The sequence below is a fragment of the Monopterus albus genome, unplaced genomic scaffold (assembly GCF_001952655.1).
Source record: "Monopterus albus unplaced genomic scaffold, M_albus_1.0 scaffold135.1, whole genome shotgun sequence".
In the NCBI taxonomy this organism is placed as follows: domain Eukaryota; kingdom Metazoa; phylum Chordata; class Actinopteri; order Synbranchiformes; family Synbranchidae; genus Monopterus; species Monopterus albus.
Window position 1 is genome coordinate 626,868 of NW_018128015.1, and position 22,124 is coordinate 648,991.

Genomic DNA, 22,124 nt, shown 5'->3' on the forward strand with positions numbered 1-22,124 from the left:
AGAGCGTACCACATCAAGTAGATGGCCCTGTCACAGCAGATGTGAAGTTCATCTCATTTACTGTTCCACTGTGGATTCAATTCTGCAGCCTGTCTTGTACAATGGCTGTCTTTAAGTTAGACAGAGAGTTGATTAATGTGAGATGTGACCAATGAAGAAGAAAGCCTGGCTTCATTAAAGACCTAGAGGAGGTAGGCAAAATGATGTAACACTTCATGAAAAATAATAAATAAATTACAGTTAGTTTGATAGATTTTTTCTTCCTTGGTTTGAGAAATGTTCTGTATGTTGTTCATTCCTTCCATCAGTAACTTGACCCTTGTCTAGAAACACACTCAACTGAAGCACTATAGTCACAGTAACAGTTACTTAAGTCACTGTTATTAGAGTTTTGATGTCAGGCTTTTATATGTATCTTTTATTTAGGTTTATATGTCTTTGTGTATGTGTGTGCAGGAGTTTTCATGGTTGTGTGTGTGTGTGTGTGCCTGTTGAACAGATGCTGTTCTCTCTGACTGCCCGTTGGAGTCCCTCATGTTTATTGCATCAGTTGTATTTATTGCAGAAGTATCCCCTCGCCCAGGCCTTAGGACACTGTGCAAGAGTCACACACTCACAGTTTACTACAGTTTATTGTGTGTTCAGTTCTGTGGACACATGCACATAAGCATAACAGTCTTGGCATGTAATTATTATGATTTTTAAAAAATCCTCTTGCCACTAGTGTATAGTTTTAGATTTATCAGCTGAGATGTTCTGTCAATCTCCGTTTCTGCTCATATTATTTAAAATGAAAAGCAGCTTGTGTTTCCAGAAACAATGTCTGCATTATACTGTTTTGGTTTTTTTAAATCACTGTAGTGCCAAATCACAGTAGAAATCATCTCAGGACACTTTACATAATAAGGTCTAAACTTTATTATTATTATTGTGACAAACCCAACAAATGCCCCATGAGCACACACATTTCTATGGTGAATGTCTGCATAAGCGCCTGCACACTTCAAGTCAATGAGATATTATTTTTGGCATAAGTGATGGGAAAATACCTGCAGGGGTTTTGCTACGTGTCTTCAGTGAGATGCCTTTCTATTCAAGCTGTGAATCAGGTGGATCTGGGAAGAAAGGGCTCCAAACAAACACAAATGAAACCAAAATTCCAAGCATAGTTTAGACATGAGCAACCACAATGGGTGCGCAGACATTAAAGACTATAGTTAAATCTCTGCACGTTGCTCTAAGCAACCGAGTTCCCTGCATAACGTGCTGTAAAAATCATATTTAGGTCACCACTTCCTCACCGAGTTCGGCAGAGAGATGGCACAATGGATGAAGGAGTGTTTGAATCTGTTTAGATGAAATCTTTGCATATAGCAGGCGGCAAAGTTTAAAGGGCCATTCTGGGGTTTTTTTTTTGTTTTTTTTTGTTCATGTTTCAAAACACACCACACCAGCCAAACAGAAACTTTTAATCCTCCTCACTTTTCATTAGCTCTCTCTTTCATGTTTGGTGGTGGAGTAATGGGTTGTCTAACCTCAGACCTCTGTATGGTGCCCAGTGATTCGAATCGTGGCATGGAGTACCGTACAGAGTCATGGAGCCCCACATTGCTTAACTACCTGTGTGCCAGTTGATTTCTTTATGCCTGCTGACACACGTTGGACCAATCAAAGTAGAGTTTTGACATTTTTGGTCAGAACCAAACTTCGAAGCCCTCAGAGAAACACCAAGATCAGCAGCACTGTTAGTGCAGATAAATACATAAAACCCTTTTTTTTTTTTTTTTTTAAATACAATGCTGACCAAACAGAATTTTATTTTCAGTTTGACATAACCTGATCAACTTCTCCTTGTTCACAATGTCCTGGTTTGATTTCTGGGTTTTTGAAAACATAGCTCATGCTTTTCTGCAGCCTGCTTTGCACATCTCGTGTCCGTGTGTCCTTAAACACCCCAACAAGAAGAGTTTTTTTTTTTAAAGCTCCTTGCTTGAAACTGCATGAAGATGTAGGACAACAAAGTGCTGACTGTGATGGATTGCCTATCACAAGCAGAGTTCAAGGAAATGCAGTTTGAGTCTCAAAGTTAAGACTGTTAAATGTTACACCACTTATATAAGCTCGTGTGCTTTACTTTGGTTTGAGCTGCTTCTATGAGGTGTGTTTACATCTGCTCAGTGTGTGTTTACCCAGACAGAAAAGAGAGGTATGGTCAACCATCTGGAGACATCTGCTCCATTTCCAGTCAGGAGGAGTCCAAACCTCCAAACCTGCAGGGTCCCACAGATAGCAGATCAACATCTATACTGTACTGTACCCGAGGGATACATAGGAGGTACTTCAAACTAACCGATCAAAAAAAATCTTTGAAATTCACTCTACTTTTTGAGTTGTGCTGTGATCAAACCAAGAAACAAACAAACAGCAGTACAGTCATTACTGTACACACAGTACAGGGTACAGGGTACAGGGGGTAATGATGCAGAAGCAAAGTTTGGCTTTTGTTGGGTTTTGTGGCTCCAGCTGTGCAGACTGCAAGCAGCTACTGCACACATGAAAGAAGAAAATGTACTGTATCTCCTCCCATACACTTTTGTTTTCTGTATGCATAGCACACTACACCTACACACAGACATCAGCTGCACTGTACAGCTTGGCTTATTTATTGATAGTAAGGTGTTCTGTGGGAACATTATTGTATTTCCTTCCAGCTATCTCTGTGCTTTATTAGTATTCAGACAACATGAAAGCTTATTAGATTGAATCTGATTTAACAGGTTGTGTTTTGTTGCTGTCCTTGAAGACAAAGCAGCCTCAGAAATTCCCCGCACAGATGAGGCAGTTTTTATCTTTTGAAATTTCAACAACTTTTCATCTTATCGCTTTCCAAAAACTCATCTAAGTGTTTTCCTAACAACTCAGCCTTCATTCCCTGACCTCACTCTACATTTCACACTCCCTTCCCACCTAGCACTCCTAGCAAACCCAGCTTCCCATCAAAATGAATGTATTTCTGCTGCGCTCCTCCTCTCGCTGCTGTTCTGTGGGTGTGTGAACATCTAGTTGTGATGGTTTATAATGCTTCTCTCCTCTCCTAAATGATACGAGGGCCGTCTTCTACAGGAGAGGCAGATAAGAGCCTAATACATTACCCTGCAGAGCAGCGTCCAGCGCAGGCCTCATAAATCACATCATGGTTGTACTCAAGTGTTGACTGTGTGTTTGTGTGTGTGCGTTGGAGGGTGAGGTTTGGTGTGATCACACCGCACATAGGTGGTGGTGTGTGCGTTGGAGGATGAGGTTTGGTGTGATCACACCGCACATGCGTTCTTATGTTTGGTGATTATATCACAAACACAAATGATAGAGTTGATGTTAAATAGATTTTTTTGCACAACCTTCTTCATCACAGTTGTTATATTGCTGTGATTCGTTTTACTGCTACAGCGCACATTGAAACACAGTGTCGTGACGCTGCTGCGGAATTAATACGAAAAACAACCTTTTATAGTAACGACCATGATGAAAGTCGAAGCATCTATCATCATAGATTTCTACAGAGGAAGACATTTATGTGGCGAACTGTCCACAGAGGCAAACACTGTGGACAGGGCTGAAAGCCTGGACTGAATGGAGATGAACTGACTGATGGAGAGGGAGCTGACAAACATCATCTCTGCCCTGAGGCCAGTTTGGCAGTGCAGCAGGGGTTGTCTGACAACTTGGCTGAACTTTTTTGCCAAATGTCATTTGCAGAAGTGGAAAGAAACAAAGTACAGGTATCTGTACTGTAGTATTTATTTGTCTGACAGCTTTTTACTTTTACTGCTTATATTTTGACACAAATCTGTCATTTCTACTCCTTATATTTTCAAATTAGCCTCCTTTCTTTGTTTTAATACATTTGATTAGAGTTATTGATTTTTTTTTTTTTGCACTGCAAATCGTGCACCGCTGCACTGGGTGACATGTTGCTTCATTACAAGCTCTTTGCTTTGTTTACAGTCCGCTAGCTCTTCACACTTTCACAGAGACCTTGCACATGCACAGTTGAGTCTCGCTCTACTCCAGATGCAGTAAAACGTTATGGTCATAGCGTTTTATCCTTCAGTTTTTATCCTACTGTGAAGCACTTTGTAACCTGGGTATAGAAAGGGGTTATATAAACAAGCTTTGCTTTGCTTTTAGGGCAACATTTCTTTTACAAATATGCAGGTCTTGTGATATGCAGTGAAGAAACATATCAGCCATTGCAGTGGTGTGTTTGACTGATGTGTTTTAAATTGTTTTTGAACAACAACAGAGGTCTGTAGCACGGACGAATAAGCTAATCCAGTTTGGAGACTGCCAGATGTTTACAGTGAGTAAATGCAGTTCGTTGTTGGTTTTAGTCTCCGTATGGGGATTGTTGAAAAGGCCATCCTTTAAGGCTTAGTTCAACCTGAAATGTGTTCTCATTAGTCCATGTTAAAAAATGTTGTATATTTTTTTTATTTTATTTGAAGTTAAAGTGGTTTAATTGTCCTGAAAATATAACAAATATGTCACGAGGTTCAGCCAGGTTTGCACAGAAACAGCTGGTAGAAATGGCCTTCAAAGGGCTACTTATATATTGTATACTTTGTATAGTACACTTCGGAGCCTTTTTTACTTTTACTCAAGCAGAGTTTGAATCTGTGCTTCTGCTTCAGTAACAAATATGTGTACTTTTGCCACCGCTGGTCATATGGCAAGATGCTGAGTTGACCCATCGAATACATGCAAGGGCACATTTCTGATAAGGTAGGATAAGAATCTCTGAAAAAGGTCCCGCTCAGTTCTAGCAGGTTTGGCCAAACCTATGACCTATCAGAGTCTGTCCGTACTGTTATAACCATGTTGGTCTGGATTCAGTCCATCTGCAGTCCCCATCACCAGCTCCACCCTGTCTTAAAGGAGTGATCTCATCTACCAGATGGCTCATTGTTCTCTCAGTCCTTGACTCGGTCTCAGCTGCAGCCAACAGCCCACACACTTTTTTAAAGTTTGCACACAGTGTTCATTCATTGTGTTTATAATTTGACTGTAAAGATTACAGCACATCTGCAATATGATTAATGTATCTTTGTTGAGTTAATAGAAGCATAACAGATTATTTTTCTTTCTTTTTTTTTAGCATTCAGCATGTACATTAAGAGGCATCTGTGGAAAAGAACAAACTATTGAGAAACTATAAGCAAGGATGAGTTGAAATCTGGTATCTTGTTGCAATTTAATATGTTTAATAATCTCATCTATTAAATTTAAAACAATCAGAAACACTTCTTAGTAATAATATTAAGTTGTTTTCGGTAAGCCACCACACACCCTCATTAAATCAAATGGTAAATGCTTAAACTATCACCTTAATCTGGGGATTTGTTCCACTTACTGTACTGTATATGGTTCATTTGAAAGCTGGAACTGGCACACGCTATCTCCAAGCATCAGAACAAAAGATATTCATCTTGAGCTTTTTATAGCAGAATGAGGTGTAAATGCCTTACCTAAGGATATGTACATGCACATTGAAAGACACTGTACCAGAGTCCAGTTCCTCGTGTGTCCGACACACCTGGCCAATAAAGCTGATTCTGATTCTGAAATGAGCATCAGTTACCTGACTGTCATGTGACTTAACACAGTTCCTTGAGAAGAAATAAAAGAAAAACTTTGAAGACGATGCCTGTTTAGCTGCTAAAAAGAATTCAGTCATGGCCTTGTTTTATGTTTTAATCATGTTTTCATTCCCCTGCCTCCTTAAATGCCAGTCAGTGCACGAGGAGTTTCCTTCATGCAACAGTCATTCCATTCAGGGTATAATGTAAACACAACTTGCAATCAGCAGCCACAGATCAGCGTTTCCACACTGGCAAACATGATGAGCACACAGTTGCCTGGCAGCCTTGTGATAAAGTGTGTGTTTGTGTGTGTGTGTGTGTGTGTGTGTGTGTGTGTGTGTCAAAATGTTCTTATCTTAGTCCACATTTCCATTACAGGCAGGTGAACACTTTCAGAATGTTTGTGTAGAACAACTACTTTAAACAAGGAAGTGAATAAACATAATCAAGAGTCAACACTGTAGATGCATGTCTACAGACGCTCCCAACAGTCTCTCACACCTATGCACATAAAGTCTAATGTATTTTATCTTCTGCATTCATTAAGTGCACATTTGTCATGCAGTTAGTTTCTAAAGAGTTCTTTTTGTGGGAAATTGAGTCAGTCAAGGTGAAGTGGATGAGAAGAAGGCACTTGCTGCATGCAGCCTGACACATAATGAATGCAGGGACATGTATAATGGATTTTCCCCAGGCCATGACCAAAGACCCCACTCTGTATCATTGTTATGGTATGATCCTTCTTGGATGCCGCCACTCAGCCAAAGGGGACTTCAGCTCAACAATGCCCAGGCTGAGGGGTTACATAGGTTTACTTTTTCTTTCTGTCTCACCTCAGATTCCCCTTTTTTCACACCATTCATTCTCTCTCACCTTGTCATCTCTCTCCATCTCTCAGCATTGATTCAGCTCATCCAATCTATTCATCCAGCTTGAGCGACATCATGGTAAGAGTAGGCAAAGTGTTTTCATTTCCCCTCTCAGGATGCAACAGCATATGCAACCAGAAAGCTACAACTTTCATTTTAGATTTATGCTTAGACTTAGATTTTGTAGGCTTCATGAGAAAGTTAATTGTGGCTTAGCTAACCCATGTCGCCTTTAGTTACTATTGTTACACTCATCCATTTTTGCATTGGCTTATATTGTTTATCCATCCATCCGTTATCTATACTGCTAATCGTGAAGAGGGTCACGGGGGGCTGGAGCCAATCCCATCTGGCTTATATTGTGTTGTTTACAATAATAACTGTGGCAGATATCCCACTTGTAATGTCTGAAACATAAGGTGCCTGATGTCCATAGGGATTTGCATTGTTGTTTGAGGAGGAAACAAACATTTCTCATACTGCTCATTCTGCCCTCTTTGGTTCCTGGCAATGTTCTTGCTAGATATTTTCTTTTACTGTTACACTCACTGCATCGCACATTGTTTTATTCATGTGCATATAAAAGCATTAAAATATCCCTATGTGGTTTGTGAGTCACATGTTCTTTGTCTCTCCATTTACAATCTTGGCCGGACTAATGCTTTCTATGTGAACTTGTATCTAATACAAAGAGTCTGACTGATAATATCCTCGTGAAGCCTGATGCATAGTGATATGCTGAAAATGTACAGCTGTTAAACTTGTAATGGTGATCCCTTTTTTAATATTTGAATATGTCTGACGTGTTTGGATAAAGACAAAGCCTAAACATACATAATTGGAATGAAAGTGCATCTGATGCTGTACATCAGGCCCTCGATGTCCGAGTTGCCCTTCCCATCTTTAGTTCATATACTCTGGAGAACATTGCAAAGTGTAATAAAATGTCGATCATTCTTTAAGCTTTGTCTACAGAGGAGTCAAAGCTTAAACCTTTGTGATTTTCTGTCAGGAGGAGGTGGTTGATATATGAGGTGTCACCAGTAGACCCTGGCTCCTCCAATAAATTCCCTAAAGCCCCGAGCACTGCGGAGGCCCATTAAATCACCTGACCACCCTGTCCTCCAACAGCAGAGTGGAGACAACAGCACATTCAGTCGCTTTGTCTTCCTGTACATATAAATAACTCAGTGAAGTTCACCAAAGAAATGCTGAAAGCCATTATACACATACATAGTGTTTAATGATTGACTCTCCTGAACTTGAACTTGTTGCAGTAGTGGGAACATAATGAGGGAAGAGCCCCCAGTTTACTGCAGTGTTGAGACTTGAACAGTGCTGCTCTCATAATGTGAAGCCAGAAGCGTTACAGCGGTAGTGCTGCTGTCATGGTCACCCCAGGGACAAATGCAGGAGAGAGCTGATCCATGTACTGCGGCCTTGGAGGCCTAATGAATCTCTCAGGTTAATAAAACAGTGAGAAACATCACAACTCCTTGTCTCTGAGTGTAGTTTCACTCCGGGTGCTAGGCATTTATAAACATCTAAACCAATCAAGCCGTGTCGCATACTATAGATACAGTGTGACTCTTAACAACGCCAGTTTACACTTGTGCATAGTTTAACTTGTGTAAGCAATATTTTGATATGCGTATAGCACAAAGACAGTGTTTACCATTTTGCCCACTGACTTAATTTGCACTGCCTGCTTGTATTCAGGTTTTCAGACCAGTGTCAGTGGTTTCATATTCCATCATTTATCATTCAGCAATAAAAACTCCAGGCTATTGAATAAAGATCTGAAAACTTAGTTGGCAAACAAGCTGCTTTGTAGTAAAACACACATCTGTGATATAGCTACACATTCATATGTTTTGCATTTATTTCATTTTTTTACCTCAGCGCGTTCTCCTAAAAATTGCATTTATATTTTACTTATTCGATTTAGCAAATGTATTTTAAATGTTATTCTCCTTGGCAACATACAGTATTTCCTAGTGAAGAAAGTGCTTCGTGGTTTTCCTGGTGTGGATAATGGGAGTGAGTGAGTAAACATAACTCTATAAACAACTGATATTTTATTTCAAGACTGGATATTGTGGGGAAAACAACTGAAATAATTCAAGGAATGTTTTACAGACCTACCAGATATGCCTATTAGAACATTTCACTCAGTATATTTGTTGTTGCAGGTTAGTTGTAGCTCGTGTGTACTTTATGCAAACTTTGTATTGTCCTTTTGTTTACCATGTGTAGAAACGCCTTGTTTACACTGTGGTTTAATGCTCTAGCTGGAAGGTATTCCATGTGTATTGCATTGCAGTGTGTTGTTTCTGATGTGTCTAGGTACATGGAGCGTCAGTCACATCCCCAGTCAGTATGTGTGAAAGAGCTAAGAGTGAAAACTAATTGCATTTCTCCAACTGAGTCCCACTCTTCTAAGATAGACGGAGGCCGGATGCAGTTTGATCAGCTTCTGAGGCAACAAGCCACAGGAGCAAATCAACAACACAGAGACTTCCAACTCTGAGATTGTAATGTTTTAGAATGAATCACACTGTTTGTGCTGCAGGAGTTTTGGCTCAAATGATGCATTAGCAGTGCTTAATTAGAGTGGGTTATCTCAGATAAGCTTCCTGAAATGAGAGTAAACACAGGTTCAAACTTAATGGAGTGCCAAGAAGCAAGAACCGTCTCTTTCTCTCTCACTTAAACAACACTAACATTTAAAAAGTATGCACGCATAAATTGTGAAGAGTCTGGAGCTTAGTTTTGTAATTTTCTTATAATGTGACAAGCATTGTTTTTGTCTGAACACATTTTAGCACATTGTGCCAATTTGTACAATCTTGTTAGGAGGGTGTCAATAAAGATTAAGGAAAATATTTGACTATAGCTTAAATGACATTTTTCTCCAAGGCTTTAGTTCTACAGGTGCAAATAATCACATGTTCCACAAAATCCTGAGGATAACACAACAGCACAAAGAAAGGGGCTTTGTATAAGGATGTTAAAGTGTAGTTTCACGTTACTACAATCAGCCCAAAGCCACTGATGTGCTCACCACAGACAGAGGCCTCTGCTGTGTGATGTGCTGCAGATTTGTCTCATCTGCTGAAAGTCAGACACATAAAAAATTGGAAAAAGTTTAGATTTACTCAAAAGTTATCCATCTTTAAATTAAGACAAACTCATTTTTCTAGCACCTAATGCAAATATTTTCACGTTTTCCATCATTGTGTGTTCGTAATTGTGGTGGTGAGGAGGCAGAACTAACTTGGAGTCCCAGCAGATGATAACATGTAGCTGGAAATGCTTAATAATTTCATCGCCATCATCAAATCTGGGAGAGCTGATGTCTACAGGACTGCAACAGCACTGATTTTATGTTGTGTTTGGAAAACATTACCATTACGGTCTTGTTTGAAATGATGGATTGCATTTGGCAATGTAGCAGCAAGTCTCAGCTGTTTTATATTTTGAAAACAAAATGAGCCTTGGCCTTCCAGCAGGTAACCTGCAGCCAATCAGACTGTGGTGAGTTTTACATTTAGGCTCTTTATGAGCACTGTGTTTTTGTTCTGTTTTTGTTTTTTAGGCCCCTGTCATGTTTTTGTAGTCATGGCCACAGTGCTGTTGGTTTTGATAATATTTTACTAACCAACCTCTCCTGAGATGTGGAGAGAAGAGCAGTCACACAGTCCGACTGCTGAGTTCTGCTGAAAATATAGTGATTTTATGTTTCGCTGTTTGTTTGGCTGGATACTTTTGCACACCTGGTACACATCTGTCACTTCAAGATAAATTTCAGCATAGTTCCATTAATCACTCATTCCTGTTCTGAGTTAATCTATTTGGAGAAGAGTGAATGCAAAATAAATTTTCACAGACACACACAGTATAAAGCTGAAACACAAGGATTTGCCTGTGAATGTTTGGACAGGCAGGGTGGGGCATTTTGGGCTCCAGTTGAGATGATCTTTTCATCATGACACATCACAACAGAACATCACGTACAGTTCAGAGCTGGAAACCAGCAGCTTTGCCTAATACTCACTGTTCTTAGGCCACGGCTGCACACCTACGTAAAGGTTTTGAGAGCAGGCTGATTTGTGTGTCTTCTCTCACACAGGCACACCCTGTGTCCTCCTGTGGCATTCTCATTTGGGGAAGTATATGACCTTGGTTCTGAGCTGTCCTGATTAGCATGTTTAAGTGGAGAGTGGGAAACATTCAGAAAACAAATTTATGAATGAATATCTGCTGGAACAGTCGGCCTCATGCCCTCAGTGTAAAGAAACATGTGCATGCGTGTCTGTGCCTTGTACTTGCTTATAAGAAGCCTCAGCTCTGGTGCAGTATGGATTGGCAGTCAGCAGTGTTACAGCACCCAGTGGATCACAGGCTAATGTGTGAAAATGTATGTGCGGAGGTGACGCAACAAAAAGCTGTGTTTTGACACTGGTTTATACAGGCAGTTTTAGTGATACCATCAGAATCGGATGCCTCAGGAAAGCTATGTCACAGTGTATGAAAGGATGTATTTTATTCTTTTGCACATAGCAAGAAATAATTTTCCTTCAGAAGATCTAGAAAGGATGTTCCTTTTATCTGTGAGGAAACCTAAACTGGCTTAGTAGAGGAGAGCTTCCCTGGGTCACAACAGGAGTTCATGACCGTCAGGACGAAATACAACCCTCATCTGATACCACAGACTTTACCGACCTGAAGGTGTGAATCATAAACCAAACACTAATCCCTGGTGAGGAGGGTGGGCATTGCGATCATGTTGGACCAACAGTGGATCTTCTTAATGCAGCGACATAGCACAAACACAGTTACAGGCCCAAATTAACCCTGGTTCTGTATTTGCTTTGCTCAGTTTCACCACAAGAACATTAAAGTTACATCTTATATATTATTTGGTGTTTTGTTCCAGTGGTTTTCATTTACAAACACGTAGCTTGGCCTGAGTAACAGATAAACCTTTACAGGTTTACAATTAATCATTCATGATTTATCTGTAGGATATTTTGGCAGACTGCTAAAGTAAAAGAAAATGCACAAAAAGTTTTTTATGAGCCAAGACGGTCTGGATGAGTCTCTGTCTCTTTCTTTCCCTCTCCCACATTAGTTTGATGAATAACACTGACACACACAAATATCAGGGGTCATCCATCAGCTTCATACCAGCTCACAGATAGAAAGGAGGACATCAAATATTAACGCCCAAACTCCTCCCTGCACACAGCCGAACTCTGACACAGTGAATTATTGAAAGTCTTCAGCAAAACCACTGACACACACCCACAGCCGTGGATGGGCAGGTTAAGTAATCGGAGCTGTAGTCACACTCTGCACTGACTTCCACTTGAAAATCCATCATGAAGTCCAGTGTAATGGTAAAAATATTGAGCAGAAGTCAAGAATAACCGTATCTTCCTACCAGAAGGATAGTAGTAACTTTAATTTCTTACCACTTGTGTCTTATGTAAGTAGTTTTGCCCATCATTTCTCTCTTCTTTGCACTTACTAAGAGCTGGGAACACAGTGACATTACTAAAAAGAAGTTATACTGCACCAGAAACTTGAATGGTCAGATGATCACACAGGTTAAACAAGCCAACTGGTAAAACTGTAAAACAGATGCACCAGAGATGCTGGTAAAAAATATCTCCCTGCATAGCAACAACAGTTCAGTTTGAAGAGACTCTGCCATATGGATATGAAGTAAACTGATTTATTAAGAAAGTTGACTGATTTGAATGCAGTAATGTTACTGGTGTACATTGTATTTCCAATGAGCCTGTGGATGCCCTCACCGGGCCCAACAGGGCCCCTCTGTACATGAGGGTTTGAGACATATAGTTTAGGTCAGACTTTAGGCTAGACAGCTGGAGCACTCAGATGTCTGCTTTCTTTAATGATAAGGGTGCAGGACTTTTTTGGCTCTTCTTACCATTGCTAACTCTGAGAGACAAGACAGTCCAAGTAACTTCAAAACAGTGCTGATTTATTCAAAGGATCACAGGTAAAATTAACATTACACGCTCAGGTATCTTGCACCTCCAACCTGCTCGCAGGCAGATGTAAGATGAAAAACCCTGAACCCACCAGGCCTGTACATTATATCCCCTCGGTTGGGCTAGACCCATACTACACAGAAACGTCAACCGGGATGTCTCTGTTGCCAGCCTTGCAGCTGGTCATAGCAGTAGTCAAAACATGAAGCAAATCAATGTGTGAATGTGTATGTCTGTTGGTTAAGTGGTGTGTAACTAAAAACATTCTCACGACCTCTAGTAACATGTCGTGACATTAAACATAAGAACATATTATGGCTAAGGCTACAGTTCTACACGTCATAATAATAATATTAAACACCCTGTCTGTTGACAGTCATCAACTCTTCTCTCTAGTTATCCTTGACCAGATGTACCCTGTAGAAACTCATAAGCATGACTAAGCATTTAACAGTCTAACTAGACATCCTATCTCCACTAAACATTTCTAATACATAAAGTATCTATCCAATTTCTATCTGACTAAAAATACCTAACAAGGGGAAAAACACCAAACAAATTCAACTGCATAGGGCTCAGGTTGAGTTCAGACATTATATAGGCTACTATAAAATTGCTGGGTCTGGGTCGGATGTTGCCCTCTTGTGCATGGGTTGGGTTTGGACAGAAATATGCAGCCTGATCCATGCTCTGTTTCCAGTGTGTGTTATATACATGGTTGTGGTCATGCTGGACGTCACATTGAACCTCTAATAACAGGATGCCTGTATCTGTTATTTAATTTTATTTCAGTGTAAAGAGGAGCCAGCTTATTGTCAGTACAGCAGAGTCTTTGATGTTGAATTAAAGATTAATTACAACAATAAAACACGCAGCATGTAGAATTAGAAGGCGTGAACACATCCATAAAGACAGATGAACACGATAAACAGCTTCAAGGAATGTAACAGACACTGGGCCATAGGGAGAAAGAAGAAGCAGGTGAGTCTAAAATGCAAACAAGAATGTACAGTTCACACCTCAAATGACACTCATCTCCCTCCTTCTAGGGTCTTCTGAAAGTTGCTCCAGCATACCATCCCCCTGTGTTGTTCCCACCAGTTCCCCAAATGGGTGCCCAGCGGGGAACTAACAAGAAGATGACAGTCTGTCCCTGTGGGTAACACCAGCAGCAACAAAGCCAGCGGGGTGAAAAGGTTAGGAGGAGGGGTGTGTCAGTGAGAGAAGAGGTGAGAGAGCGTGGAGAACATAACACTCAACCTCTTCCAATTAAGGAGCCAGCAGGTGCCAGAAGCTGTCACTGGTGAGGTTCTCATCAAAACACAAGGTCAGTGGATTGTTACTTCCCTATTCTTTACCGCACCTTGTAAGATGCTTTAAAATGGTATTCCACACGATCCCTGTGAGAAATGAGCAAATCCATGTGTCTGCATGATTACAGTGCATTTCCTTGCATGCTAATTTATAAGAATGAGCCATATGGCTGAGGGTGGGGGTGGTGTGTGTGTGTGTGTGTGTGTGTGTTACTGCAGTCTAGACCAATCAAACGTCACCGCAAAGTGTTTGTTAAGCATCATATAGTGTGTCTGTTCTATGGGGATTTAATCAGGAGAGGCTGGGTATGTTTGGGTGCCTTTAGAGGACGCCCCAGGCTCAATCCCAAAACATATGTGAGTGATTATGACAGATGGGGCCCTGGACAGGGGCTGGAGGGGGTGATGTAGGGCTTTGTCAGGTTTTAGAGGGCTTGCATCAAATGTGACTTAATGTTTTTAAATGATGTATTGGTGTGACTAATTCAGCTCTGGGAGTTTGTTTTTCTGCAAGTACATCATATATTTCCCTCCAGCTGCCCCCATGCAATCCTTTTCTTTCTGACTCAATGCTTTATGGTCTTATACATCTGGGAATGTCTGCAAGAGAGAGAAAGAGGGAGAGAGAGATGCTTGTCCAATGATACTACTGTGGGCAGCCCCACTGAAATGCTGACTGTATTTTTAACCATGTTATTGTCTGATATGATCATCTTTTTTAATTATCTGACCAAAAATAACAGCAGGAACTGTCTCGTTATGATGTGATGAGCTCATCATATCTGCCTACATTTAAAGGAATATTTTGACATTTTGGGAATTGCACTTATTTGCGTTCTGGCCAAGAGAGAGATGATTAGATCAGTGTCATTCTGTACATTAAATGTAAAGGTGTAACCAGGAGACTTAGCTTAGCATAAAGACAGGAAGAACCAGCTAACTTGTTTAAAAGTCTGGGTCTATTTAACGCCGTTTAATTTGTTCAAAAAATTTAAGTATTAGAGGTAGAGCTGGTTGATTTTTGTAATACTTGCTGAACACCTCTTTTCTAATAAAGCAATTTTGAAATAAAACCATTGTATATTGATGTAGTTGGGGGCATACAGAGCACCACAGCCTTTTCACCGTTGCTTTGAATGTGACCATTGTAGGATATGGTTCTTCTTACCATTGCTAACTCTGAGAGACGAGACAGTCCAAGTAACTTCAAAACAGTGCTGATTTATTCAAAGGATCACAGGTAAAATTAACATTACATACTCAGGTATCTTGCACCTCCAAACTGGACACAGGCAGATGTAAGATGAAAGCCCCTGACCCCACCAGGCCTATACATTATATCCCCTCGGTGGGGCTAGCCCCATACTACACAGAAACGTCAACCGGGACGTCTCTGTTACCAGCTTTGCAGCTGGTCATAGCAGTAGTCAAAACATGAAGCAAATCAATGTGCGTGTGTGTGTCTGTTGATTAAGTGGTGTGTAGCTAAAAACATTCTCACGACCTCTAGTAACATGTCGTGATATTAAACATAAGAACATATTATGGCTAAGGCTACAGTTATACACGTCCTAATAATAATATTAAACACCCTGTCTGCTGACAGTCATCAACTCTTCTCTCTAGTTATCCTTGACCAGATGTACCCTGTAGAAACTCATAAGCATGACTAAGCATTTAACAGTCTAACTAGACATCCTATCTCCACTAAACATTTCTAATACATAAAGTATCTATCCAGTATCTATCTGACTAAAAATACCTAACACCATCCAAAGCAGGTATACACATTTTGCACCTTGAGACATCAGTACTTGGTCAATATTCACATGTTGTTTGCCAGAATACTCCAGCTTTGTTGCTCTATGCTTTATAGAGACTGTCCACCTCTAAAAACAACCAGCAGTTATGTATTATGGCAAATTCTAGTGACCATAGTAAGTTAGGTGATGTGGCATATGGAGGCAGGAAGTCCAGAAAGTCATTGGGCGGAAGGATAGGTAAACAAAACACAGGAGTGAGTGGGGCTCAAATCCAGTGTGTGATGTGTGTCTTTCAAGTCGTGTTTGTTCTTAAACCAAAACGTGACCAATTGTATTGAAACTGTAATGACTTCATAATTACAAAGGCATGTTTATAGCCGTTTCCATGTTGATGAAAGTCTGGTAAGCTTGTCGTTTTGACGTAGATTATATTGTTGTTAATGTCGGCAGACTTCTTGCAATGCCGCTTGGCAGCGTAGTGGTGCTTTTTCAGGAACTGCTTCCATGGGTTGTATGACAGGGAAGAGACAAACGACCTGCGTGGGTCGTACAGGTTGGAGGACTTGTTGCTTTTATAGACACAACAGTTTGTTTGTTTTTGTCAACTCATGGCTCTCACTTTGCTGCAATGCTGATTATTTGTGCTTCCTATTGTGCAGAGCTTCGACTCAGCCTGCAAACTTCTGATAATAATGACTTTTAATTTATGCTTTTACTGGTTCTCCGCTACTGAAACACTACAGTCCACGGAGAACTGTCTTTCATGACAGATGATTTATTTGTTTAATTTATTTAACATTCCTTTTTAGCTGTGAGGAGGACCAATCAAGGCATATAATCAACAAATAATAAGCTGCTGTGCCCACTCTGCTGCAGTGCGAGTCATTTTATTCCTTTATTTAATGAGTAAACACTATCTTTTTCTCAAATGCTTGAGACCCAGGAACAACAAAATGATGCAAAACCAACAGACAACCAACAGTACTTATTGTTATTCACCATAAAGTTTTATTTCTGGGGAATTGCAACTGTTCCTCTGTATTCAAATTTGGTGAGAATGGTTTCAAAGCTCTGGAGCAATGCAGTGGAAATCTCATTACTGTGTACACATGCTGGAAAAAATGTTGGCTCCCAGGCAAATTAAACGCCTTCTCCTGAATCGCAATAGGCTTGTTAGGATTTTAGTGTGGAAATGTAGCACAGAGGGGGAGAAATGCTGGCTAACTGTTCTGCCACTACCTGACTGCTTTAACAAGCGAGGTTAAACTATAACCTGCAGCCCGCTGTGCCCCTCTCAACAGCAGCTACATGAGATGATTTGAATGTGACTGCTGGAATTCTCAGCTTTGGACAAGGCAGTAGCCTGAAGCACACTGGCAGGTGTGTGTGTGTGTGTGTGCGCGCGCAAATGTCCTGCTTAACAGATAAACACCCATTGGCATTCAGATCAGTTCACATTCCAGTGTCATGTACTAACATTCCTGTGATTCACTCACCATGTTCAGACAAATAAGGTGAATGTGATGCATTTTTAAAAATTTGACCAAATGTTAAGGAAGATGATATTAGGTGCTAACAGGAACAGTGACATGACTGAGTTAAACCTTACTAAGTCCAAAAAAGTCACAAACATGTTTTCATGCTTGGTTGAGGTGGTAACGTTGGTGTAATGATTCTAGTGAAATGTAGGTTTGCTGTTCTCCTCACTGAGAAATGTGTTGGGTTCCTGAAAGGTTTTTGACCTTAGAGTTATGTAGGAAACTGGGCAACAATATTAGGTTTATGTAGGAAACTGGGCAACAATATTACTATAGAAACAATGTGCAGTGTTAGTATGGGTTCAAATATTCAGTCACTTTAAAGAAAAATGGATAAAGCTTTCATATGGTACTGAACATACATTTAATAAGAAGTCCAAGGCTCCTTGTTGCCCTGTTGAAAACAGGTACCATCCATGAAGCCTGGTTGTGTGAGCTGAGAAAGACTGAGAATGAACCACAGTTTCTCTCGTACTGTCCCTGCTGTGGGAATTTAAGGATATTAAATGAAATATATGACGCTAGTTCTGATTATGTCTGAGTGCAGATGTAGAAAAGATAGAACAGATGTTTAGTCTGTGTGCACTGAAGTTGTCAAACTTTGTGTCTAAAGCATGGAAAGAAAGGATGTTTTGCTTGTTTAAGTAGTGATACGGTGAATCATAGGGGAGACAGGATCTGGCTGTGTCTTGTAAGCCTGTGTGGGCTCAGCACGTAAAAATGCATGACACAATAATAAAAATAACATCAATCAAAGTAACTAGAACTCATTGAAATGATTCATTTATTCAAATAAATATTCATCTTTGCAGGCAAAATACTTAAGTGCATAAAGATCAAATTGCAGTGCAGTCATGTTCATATTTAAATGAAGCTGCAAATGCAAAAGTCAAATGTATGAGTACTGTATGTAGAGTATATATACTTGTATGTGTCTCTGAACATAAAATCACCTCATGATTTCTAGGTCAATTAACATTCCACTGTCATTTCAAAGATAGTGACTGAGAGCCACAGGAGCATTCAGGGATAACCGATGCTCCCAGCACAGAGCCATACTGTATCAAACTGCCTTCGAAACCTGAAGATAAAACCCACAAGAATGTCAGCCTTCGGGCTTTGGCTCCAGGACTTTTAATGACACAGACAAAAGTTCAATTATCTCAGTGGTCACAGAGAGTGACAGAAAAAAATTGCAATACACTGCCGGCCTCAGGGAACAGCGATGTGAGTATTGAACAGTGACCTTGAGTGATCTCTGAGGTAACGAACATGCTCCATCACAAATGGACCAGCGCCAGGCCAGAGCCATCCATGCTGGAACCAAAAGCCAAAGATTTCATATGGGCTGCAGCAGAGCCAAAGTGGTGACTCAGTTGGTGGGTCAGCTTTAACTTGAGACAGAGAAGAAAGGAAATGTTGTTAGGAAATATGTAACACTGAAAAAGATGAGGTTTTTGCTAATATTTAAGTAAATATGGAGAAGAAAAAACTATATAAACAGAGAAAAGGAACTTAAACTTTAGACCACAGCTCATGAAATCCATCGGTAGAGGAGCATGCTGTGGTTGTTATGGAAACAGCTCTTCATTTTGCTGATGGAGTAAACTCCATCTGCTGCTGAAGACAGAGATATGGTTGAAAGCTTTGCAAAAAAGCTAGTAAATGGCAACAAGTAAATATTTTTGTTTGTTTTTTTTTTAACTGTCGCAGTGAATGGTTTAGTGAAATGTCACAAGTGTAAGTTGTTTGCTACAGTGTCCCATGAGGACATCTACAAATGACCTTTTTTTTTGACTAATGGTCCAAAGGAAACATGAGATATGTAAAGTTCTTCTTTGACAAATGACTTAAATAATTATCAAGTATAAGTAGTTTTTCTATTGAAATGAATTGAAGACTAATAGTTTCAGCACTAATGGTTGTAACATGTTGGAATAAGTAGGACAGATTTGTGCTGTAACAGTGGTCTGCCAACCACTACTGCAGTGTCCTAGTTTTCAAAGCTGAATTAGTCAGATAACATGGTTTTTCCCTATTGTGATACCTGAGACATTTGGGTCGGCCATTTGCTGATGGTGTGTGGTAAGGAAGTCAAGAGTTCGCTGTCTGTGGGGGAGGATGGTGTGCAATGTTTTGGGACTAAAAGCATGTTCCAGCTGATTAGTCATGAGGGAGGCGTGGGCTTGTATGGGCTCTCTGCATGTGATCTGATAGGTGGGGAATTTCTGCTGCTGCTCTCACACAAAAGTCAAGAAGAGTTGAAAGTTGAAAAGTGGGTCAGTGTCTCTTGGGGTCTACCTGCAGGAAGACAGTGCGACAGTGTCGGAGTTTCAGATGGTAAGATGAAGATGGTTAGTGAAAGAAAGACATTTGCTCTATTTTCTTTCTGTTGAAGAGTGAAATGCTGAACAGTGCGTGGAGGGAGACGAGGTATGAGGCAAGTAAAACAAACTGCAAACTGCCTGTGAGACGATTTGCAAATGAGCTAACACGTTTCATAACCACTAAGGAGATTTTCACTTGTGCTTTACAACTTCTGCTGCCTCCCAGCCCTTCAACATTTGATATACTGTAAAAGATGCTCTAGTTTCTAACTGCTGAGGATTAATGGGTGTGAGGATTAGAACTGCAGGGTAAGGTGTTATTCAGGGGATTTTTTTTTTCAGACTAGAGCCACACACCTACAAAAATGCTTAAATTACTTAAATTCTCCTGACTCCCAGTGTATTTAACATGTGAGGCTGATGAAGACATTTAGGTATTAAAGTATGATATATGGGGGGGACATTGCATCACCTTCACACTGTCTTCAACAAGATTACACTTATTGAACATCAATAATAAAATCACAAAGTTGAGAAATAGAAGGTTTGGGGGACAGCGGTAAAGGAGAGGCGGGAAGGTGGAAACGGCTCCAGAGAAGAGACAGATGTGGGAAAAGAGCAACATAAGCGATATAAAAGACATTCTTTCATGCACATTAACCCTGTTAAGCTACGGTTTATCATGTTAAATCCCCATCAGCTCTCCTGCCTATTAGCCATTAACACTGGGGACCATGTGTGATATCACACTCCAACACACTGTGGCTCTATATGTTTATAGCAGTGCACCTTCCAGCTGTTTAACCACACAAGATTAAACAGAGTCCACTCTTCACCTTGGAACCATATGACAGCAGTTACAAGGTGGCTTAACCGGAAGGTGTGCTTATGTGATAACAGGAACAAATGAACTCTTATCTGCTTCTGTTTCAGTTTGTGTGTGCTTGTTCTCAGATATGCAGTTGACTGTTCTGACTTGCCTTCATCTTTACCTTTGGTTTGTTGGCTGAAATATAGGATGGGGAGATTAATGTAGGTGCCATTTTACTGTTTAAAAACCTTTGGTTTACATGCAGAATTCATGAAATAGCTTCTTTTAAGGAAATCATTTAGAATTGGTTGAGATGATTAATACACCACAGCAGCAGCTGATTATCATATCTTAGCATAAAGACTAAAACAGGCTGAAACAACCGTCCAACAAAGTCTGCCTACCAACACCTCCTAGGTTCACTAATTAAAATGTTTTATCTTTTTAATTTAATCTGTACAAAAGCCACAGAGTAAAAACCAAATACTTATGGGGTTTATGTCCCAGACTATTTCTTGGCTATAGGCCAGTTTTACAAGGAAATCACAATTATTCGTTTCATGTCTGTCTCTAGGCAGGTGCCATGTAAATGCTTGATGTATTGCCCTGCCCATTCACAATATTGTTGTGAGTGTTTCTCACCTTTCTCTGCTGGCCATTTTTCATTCACTATTATGTTTCTGCTCATGATCTGACCTATTTCGGTCACCGCCTCAGGAACCCACTGAAAGAATATTGCCTGTTGCTTTGTCAAAGGGCAAACTCACTGTTGCACCGTAATTGAAATTGAGAAAGAAGAAAGAAGTCTTCTCAGCATTTGCCCAATAGTCTCTCTTCTTATTTTTCTCTACAGTGGCCATAAACAGATTTCCAGGCTTATACAGTGCTGCTAGAAGCCATTGTTGTCCGCCTCCCTGCAGACTCTGCAGCTAAATCCTCCCACTAACCTCCAATTAAAATGGTGATAATAGGTGTCTGCCCAACTCTGTGCCCACCGTTGCACCCCTGCTCCGTCCTCCCTCTTTACAAGTTCCCATCAAATGTGTCACAGGGAAGTCACACTCACACAAGCCCCACCAGACTCTTTCCAAAGTGCACGGAGGATTGACCCAGATTGAGGCCACTTTGCAAACTAATTTCTGCAAACACAAAGGAGGATTAGCAGAGATTAAGATGACAAGGTCTGAGGATTGAGAAGTAGCTGGCAAAGGCCAATTATAATTACTGCCCTGACAAAAAGTGGACTGTGGCTAATCCAGTCACCAGAGAGCTTGTGTTTGAATCTGAAAGTGTTATTTAGCTAATCCCTTTGCCACTGACTGTACCTTAAAGGCTACACATGACTTAGTACTGTGCACTTTATTCTGACTTTGTTTCTCAAACCAGACAGTTAAGACATGCACACTGAATATCAGCATCTGAAATGCACGGTGTGCAAGAAGCTGCACACATCACTTTGATTTCCCTTTGTGGCATGGAGTTGTGGTAGTCCTCCCAGACTGTGTGCAGGTTTTTTGCTAAGAGTAACCAGTAATTTCCTTTAGCATATTCCACATGTGGATCTGCTTTGCTGGAACACACATCTGCAGTGTGATTCCTTAAAATTATTTGCAAATGTATTTAGGTTATTCCCAATATTCATGTTGAGAAGAGTGAGATTAGGAAATTCTAATGAAAATGAAAAGTTCAATTCTCTCAGGCGTCAGTTTCAGCTGTGCATCATACATCTACAGAGACTTGACAGCTTCACATTGCTGCTGCTGCTCTACTCTGAAAATACAAGTGCACAAATACAAGCCCCAGCTCCATCTCCTTTACTCTGTCTATATGAAGCAAAATGT

The 22,124-nt window shown here is 40.4% G+C and overlaps 1 long non-coding RNA gene across 2 annotated transcripts in view; it reads left to right on the forward strand.

Moving 5' to 3' along the window:
• Window positions 1–22,124, forward strand: part of LOC109967769 (uncharacterized) — a 95,073-nt gene that overhangs the window by 47,404 nt on the left and 25,545 nt on the right. For both annotated transcript variants that reach the window (XR_002275984.1, XR_002275985.1), the window contains exon 3: window positions 13,581–13,858. This is a non-coding gene — a long non-coding RNA (uncharacterized LOC109967769). The remainder of the gene's footprint in view (window positions 1–13,580; window positions 13,859–22,124) is intronic.